Genomic DNA, 7,337 nt, shown 5'->3' on the forward strand with positions numbered 1-7,337 from the left:
GCCCAGCTACCACCAATGACCGCCCTGACAGGGAACACAACAAAGAGTCCCGGATGGAGCAGGAGAAAGGTGGGGTGCAGAACTCAAATTCTAGTAAGAAGACCAAACTTAATGGTCTGACTGATACTGATACTGGAGGGACACCAGAAACCATGGCTCCTGGATTCTGTATCATCCCAGAACTAAAATAATTTCCAAGGCCAACTCTTCAGACAGGGATTAGACTGGACTGTTGGACATAAAGTGATACTCTTGAGGAGTGTGCCTCTTAGCTCAAGTAGATACAGGAGACTGAATGGGCAGCTTCTGTCCAGAGGTGAGCTGGGAAGGCAGAGAGGGTTAGGAGCTGGTTGAATGGACATGGGGAATCAGGGGTGGAAAGGAGGAGTGTGCTGTCACAGTATGGGGAGAACAATTACAGTCACATAACAATGTATGTATAAATTTTTGTATGGGAAAAAAACAAAAAATTACATATGTTTCAAACCCTACATTAAAATTGATCTATACAGTTGATACTTAGATTTACCCACGTTTATCCTTTTCATTAGTATTTATTCCTTCCTGCTTCTCTGAGCTTCCATCTCAGATCATTTTTCTTCTAACTGAAGAACACTAGTATTTTATTTAGTGTAGGTGTTGTTGTTAGGTGCTGTCGAGTCAATTCCAACTCATAGCAACCCTATGTACAACAGAATGACACTGCATGGTCCTGCACCATCCTCAGAATCGTTGCTATGTTTAAGTCTATTGTTGCAGCCACTGTGTCAATCCATCTTGTTGAGGGTCTTCCTCTTTTTTGCTGACCCTCTACTTTACCAAGCATAATGTCCTTCTCCAGGGACTGGTCCCTCTTGATAACATGTCCAAACACAGAAGCAGCATTCTGGCTGTCCTTCTTCCAAGACAGATTTGTTCGTTCTTCTGGCAGTCCATGGTATATTCAATATTCTTCGCCAACACCATAATTCAAATGCATCAATTCTTCTTCGGTCTTCCTTATTCATTGTCTAGCTTTTGCATGTGTATGAGGCAATTGAAAATAAAATAGCTTGGGTCAGGAGCACTTTAGTCCTCAAAGTGACATCGTTGCTTTTGAACACTTTAGAGAGGTCTTTTGCATCTGATTTGCCCAATGCAATGCATCTTTTGATTTTTTGACTGCTGCTTCCATGGGCATTGATTGTGGATCCAAGTGTGATGGTTGGGATTGTGTGTCAACTTGGCTGGGCCATGATTCTCAGTGTTTTAATGTAATCACTACCATGATTGAATATTCTGTGAGTAGCCAATCAGATGAAAGGGAGTCTCCTTGGGGGTGTGGCCTGCATCTACATATAAGCAGACGTTCTGGCTTTTTGCTCTCTCTGGATCCTGCAGCTGCTTCCTGTCATCTCATCTCCTGTTCTTGGGACTTGAGCTGTCAGCTTATCTGCTGAACCTGGGATTCATCGATCTGCACAGCCCGTGGGCAGGAGCCTTGCTCTCCGACCTGCTGATCTTGGGCTTGCCAGCTTCTGTGGCTGTGTGACTTGGGGGAGGCCTCTACCCTGATCCACGGACTTGGGATGTTCTAGCCTCTACAATTTGGCGAGTTGTTTCCTTGATATAATCTCTCTGTATATATATATATATTTATACAGTTTACCGATTTTGCTTCTCTAGAGAACCCAGCCTAAGACACTAAGTAAAATGAAATACTTGATAACTTCAATCTTTTCTCCATTTATCATGATATTGCTTATTGGTCCAGTTGTGAGGATTTTTGTTTTCTTTATGTTGAGGTGTAATCCATGCTAAGGCTGTAGTCTTTGATCTTCATCAGTAAGTGCTTCAAGTCCTCTTCACTTTCAGCAAGCAAGGTTTTGTCATCTGCATATCACAGATTGTTAATGAGTCTTCCACCAATCCTGACGCCACATTCTTCTTCTAGCTTCTCGGATTACTTGTTCAGCATACAGATTGAATAAATATAGTGGAAGAATGCAACTCCGACACACACCTTTCCTGATTTTAAATCACAAATTATCCCCTTGTTCTGTCCAAACGACTGCCTCTTGGTCTATGTACATGTTCCTCACGAGCACAATTAAGTGTTCTGGAATTCCCATACTTTGCAGTGTTATCCATAATTTGTTTTAATCCACACAGTTGCATGCTTTGCATAGTCAATAAAACACAGATAAACATCTTTCTGGCATTCTCTACTTTTCAGCCGAGAACCATCTGCATCAGCAATATTATCCCTTGTTCCACATCCTCTTCTGAATCCAGCTTGAATTCCTGGCCGTTCCCTGTTGATGTACTGCTGAAACAGTTTTTGAATTATCTTCAGCAAAATTTTACTTACTTGTGATATTGATGATATTGTTCGATAATTTCCACATTCTATTGGATCATCTTTCTTTGGAATGGCACTAATGTAGTGTAGGTGTACTGGTGCTGAATTTTTTTAGTGTGTGTTTTAAAGAAGGGTATTTTGCCTGAGTATAGAATTAGTTTGGCAGTTATCATTCAGCAGTTTGAGTATGGTTCCATTATCTCCTGACTTCCATTGTTTCTTTTGAGAATACTGCTGCTGTCAGCTTAAACGTTGCTCCTTGTATAGTAGTTTTTTTGTTGTCTGGCAGATCTTTTCTTCCTCATGTTTGGTATTCATCAATTCTACAATGATAGGTGTTGTTGTTGTTGTTAGGTGTCATCGAGTCGGTTCCGACTCATAGCAACCCTAGATACAATAGAATGAAACACTGCCCAGTCCTGTGCCATCCTTACAATTGTTGTTATGCTTAAACCCACTGTGGTAGCTGCTGTGTCAATCCATCTCATTGAAGGCCTTCCTGTTTTTCACTGACCCTCTACTTTACCAAGCATGGTGTCCTTCTCCAGGGACTGATCCCTCCTGAGAACATGTCCAAAGTATGTGAGATGCAGTCTCACCATCCTTGCTTCTAATGCTAGATTCCTGGTTGTACTTCTTCCAAGATACAGCTATTCATTCTTTTGGCAGTCCATGGTATATTCAATATTCTTCTACAATGATAGGTGGAAGTGAGGAAATTTATTTATTTTTTTACCTTGTTTGGGATTCAGGGGATTTCTTGAATCTGTAGCTTTATATCTTGAGTCAATTTTTAAATTCACAGATATTCTCTTGAAATAATGCTTCTGCCTTACTTTCTCTCCTCTCCTTCTAGACAGCATTAAATTATATGTTAGCGTGAAATACCATGAATAGGCAAATGGATAGAGACAAAGGCTTATTAGTTCTCACCAGAGGCTTGGGAGAAGGGGAACAGAGTTACTGCTTAAGAGGTACCGAGTTTCTCTTTGAGGTGATAAAAACCTTTAGGAAATGGATAGTGGTGATGGCTACACAACATATCCATCGTTGTCGAGTCGATTCCGACTCTTAGTGACATTATGCACAGTATAGTGAATGTGATCAATGTGGCTGAATTGTACACTTAAAAATGATTAAAATGGCCAATTTTTTTTTGTTATATATATCTTACCACAATAGCAAATGTGGTTACTAAGAAATTTCATTTTGTATATGTGGGTCACCTTTGTGTCTCACATTATATTTCTTTTGAACACTGTTGCTCTAAACCAGGGGTTTCAAATGATGGCCCATGGGCCAAATCCAACCACCTGCCTTGTTTTGTAAATAAAGATTTATTGTAACACAGCCAAAAAAAAAAAAAAATTATATGTTAGCGCTTCTCACTTTGTCCTCTATTTCAAAATATTTTTTCTTTATTTTTCTTAATTTTTAGCTCTCCATGCTTTGTCGTACATATTCTGAGGTATCTTTTGTTTTTCTAATGCTTTTTTCAGTTTGCCTAACTTGCTACCGAATATATCCATTGAGTTCTAATATAAGTTAGTGTTCATTTTCACTTCTACTATATCCTTGAGCGTCGTTTCTAGTTCTGTGCTGAAATTCTTAATCTTTTCATTTATCTGTTTGAAATACTAATAATAATTATCTTAATTTCTCTTTTTAATAACATCAATTTGTGGGATCTTTGCAGATATATTCCTGCTTATTCTCATTCATGTTGTCTTATCTCCTCTGTACTTGGTTATTTTTTGTGTGTACTACATATTTTACGTAAAAAAAAATTTAAAGAAATGATATGAGGTCTAAGGTAATGTAATTTTCCTTCAGACATGGCTTAGTTTGGTTTCTGCCAGGTACTGAAGGAAATTAGTAATCTCAATCAGGGATTATAGCTTCAGTCCCTGCAAGTTTTGGTCTGTTTCCAGTTTACTCTTATGTCCACTATGCAGCCTTTAAGAATCCAAACCCAAAGTGTGAGAAAGAGTGCAGTTTGACATATCTTTACCAAGGCCACTTTCTCTTCAACAAGCCCTGGGCTGCAAATTCTTTTTCCCTAGCCCCTCTTGGCTGTCAAAAGCATAGCTCAGCCTCCCAGCTGCCTCTTCAGAATCAACAAATGCCCCCCAAGTGAAATGTGCTCCCAACTGCCAGGTTTACCACTCTGGATTTGTCTTCTCTCAGATCTCAGTCTAATAATTCTTCACTATTATATTAACTCTCCAATGCTTCAAACAGATTTTTTAAAACCCACCTTTTCTAGGTCTCCTCACTCTGCCTTTACCCCAAATAAGAAACCCTATAGACTTGGTGAATAACTTCTATGGCCATTGTTCGGACTGGAGCTGTCAAATATTCTTGTGGTAAATTTCTGTCCAATTTCTCTCCCAACCCCCACCCTACTTCTTCCAACATTCCTACACCAGAGGAGGAACTGGAACAACAGCTCCCATCCATTCAAAGATCAAAGTAAACAGGGATTGGTGAGACGATGACTTTCTAAGATCCCTCCTCCAGGTTAAGTACTGAATTTTGTCCTTAGGAGCTGATGTGTGTTGTAGGGTAAGAGTGAGAGTGTCATGAAGTCTCGCAAAGCAAGAATCTGAATATGGGAGAACAACTGTTCTTTTGAAAGCTAAGCTGAGGAAAAAAAAAAAGCAGGTTTAACAACTGGAGACTGGGATTCACTTCTGGAAACATTTCCTGAGTTCCGAACCAGGGCACAAATCCTGTGCTATCCACTGGGGATGGAATCTCTGCTCTCACAGTCACTAGTATGGAAGATAAATGTGAAAACAGATACTTCCAACGTTAAGGCTCTGATTTATTAAGCACTTACTATGTGTTAGATGAGGAACCTGGTAGAACAATGGTTAAAGCACTCAGCTGCTAAGCAAAAGATCAGCGGTTTGAATCCACTGGCCAGTCCACAGGAGAAAAGACCTGGCAATCTGCTCCAGTAAAGATTACGGCCTAGGAAAACCTAACGGGCAATTCTACTCTGTCATATAGGGTCTCTAGGAGTCGGAATCAACTCAACGGCCCATAACAAAAATGTGTCAGATGTTTTTAATACATTTTCAAAACAAGCTGTAGAAACAAATATTTGGAGATTAAGGACCTTATTCCAAGTCACACACCTATATAGAAATTGAATAAATTATACTTGTATTTTTTTTGTTGTTGTTATTTTGGGACATTACACACACAGATTTATTTACTTCTTATACCCTCCAACATTATTTTGATGTTGTAAGTAGAGCAAGGATTATAACCCTGTTTTGTAATAAGACCCAGACAGAAAGAGTGACTTATCCAAAAAATAAGTAGAAGAATCAAGACGTAGATTCTGATTTCAAGAGATTCATGCTGGATTTTCTAAAAATTTCCAGGAAGGGAGATAATGGGGAACTTTAAAGAAGATGTGTAAAGGCTAAGACCAAGGCTAGGGATACACAAAAGACAGAACAAGTTGCCCAACTTATTTATCATTTGCCCTTTATGAAAATGTGCCAAGCTGATAACCCAGAGAGAGTAAAGACTGATTTATCAGGCTAGGCCAGGGAACTAGGATACCCACAGATCAGGTTTGATTCAAGTATAGACTGGGACTCAGTATGGGACAGTGATGGATTAAACAGAGAAACTATTTTGAGGGCAGTCTTCTTATTTTGTTTAATTAACATTGGCAGTTATTAGGCAACTATTCTTTCTTTGTCAGTGTGCTGACTTTTTAAAATAAGTTTTAAAAAATGAGCCCATTTTTAACAGTAAGCCTACTTTATGGACTAGAAAATAGATAAATTTCCCATGGTCATATGATTCTTAACCATTCTCACTAGTTAGTTCCAGAGCAAGGATTATAACTTAAGAGCAGGAGCTTTATAGTCAGATTTAACTCCTCTATCCTGAATGTAAATTTCTGTATCCCTCCAGTTTTGCTTAAGATGCTGACAATCCCTTTAACTTGAGCCTGCACCAGGGAGAAAGCAATAATCTTCCAGAATTACTTGGGGGTCTTAATTTGTGTTAAAGCAGATGTTTCCCAGAGATGGTGGGAAAATAAATACATAGCTAGATGGAAAGGGTGGTCACAAAAATGTCAACATTTGGGAAGTGAAATAATCAATGTTACACTTTCAAAATGACACTTCAGCAGTAGAGAGGAGAATGAATAGGAGGAAAGTACAACTGGGGACAATGAAGCCAGAGAATTATGACAATGACAGTAAGGATACAGACGAGAGAAAATATTCTGTGAATAACTAAGAAATCTAATTGAAGGAACTCATAATTAAGATGGAATATTATGAGTCATGAAAAGTGATTTTAAATGTATCTCCCTGTATGCATGTCAGAACTTCCTATAGAAAACGTTAAAATCCTTGACATAGTTCCTGAAATTTTTCTTCCCACTTTCATTTAAGAATATTAGGTATCTAGTAGAAAAACAAGAAATAAATTGCTAAAAATAAATACAATTGGCCACAAATTGTTCAAATATAGAAGAATGTTCATACTCTCTAGGAATCAATGATATGAAAACAAGATCTCTTTTTTTTGCCAATCCACATAATGGATATTTCTTAAATTACTACAGGGAAATTTGGCAAATTAACTCACTTATTGCTAGGTTAAAACAAACTAGAACAATGCTTTTGGAAAGCAATTTGACAACAGGATTATTGAGCCTACAAAATGGTTGTTAATTTCCTTTCTGGGATTCTAGCCTAAGGTTGGGTAGGGAAAGAATATTAACAAATATGTCTGTGCCACTTTGCTGTGGGGAAAAACTCAAACTAGCCTTCCCACTACTCTGGGATTTTTAGGTAAAGTAAACCACAGGAATGGACAAACAGCTACTACTATTTATAATTAAAAATAATTATTTTTAAGCAACATGAATAGAAAAACAGCTGGAGCAGAATTACAATATTGATAAAGATTGCATTTAAGTAATTATCTTCTTTCTCCTTCTTTATATAGCCTGGAT

Source organism: Trichechus manatus, unplaced genomic scaffold (assembly GCF_000243295.1).
Source record: "Trichechus manatus latirostris isolate Lorelei unplaced genomic scaffold, TriManLat1.0 scaffold00417, whole genome shotgun sequence".
NCBI classification, from domain to species: Eukaryota; Metazoa; Chordata; class Mammalia; order Sirenia; family Trichechidae; genus Trichechus; species Trichechus manatus.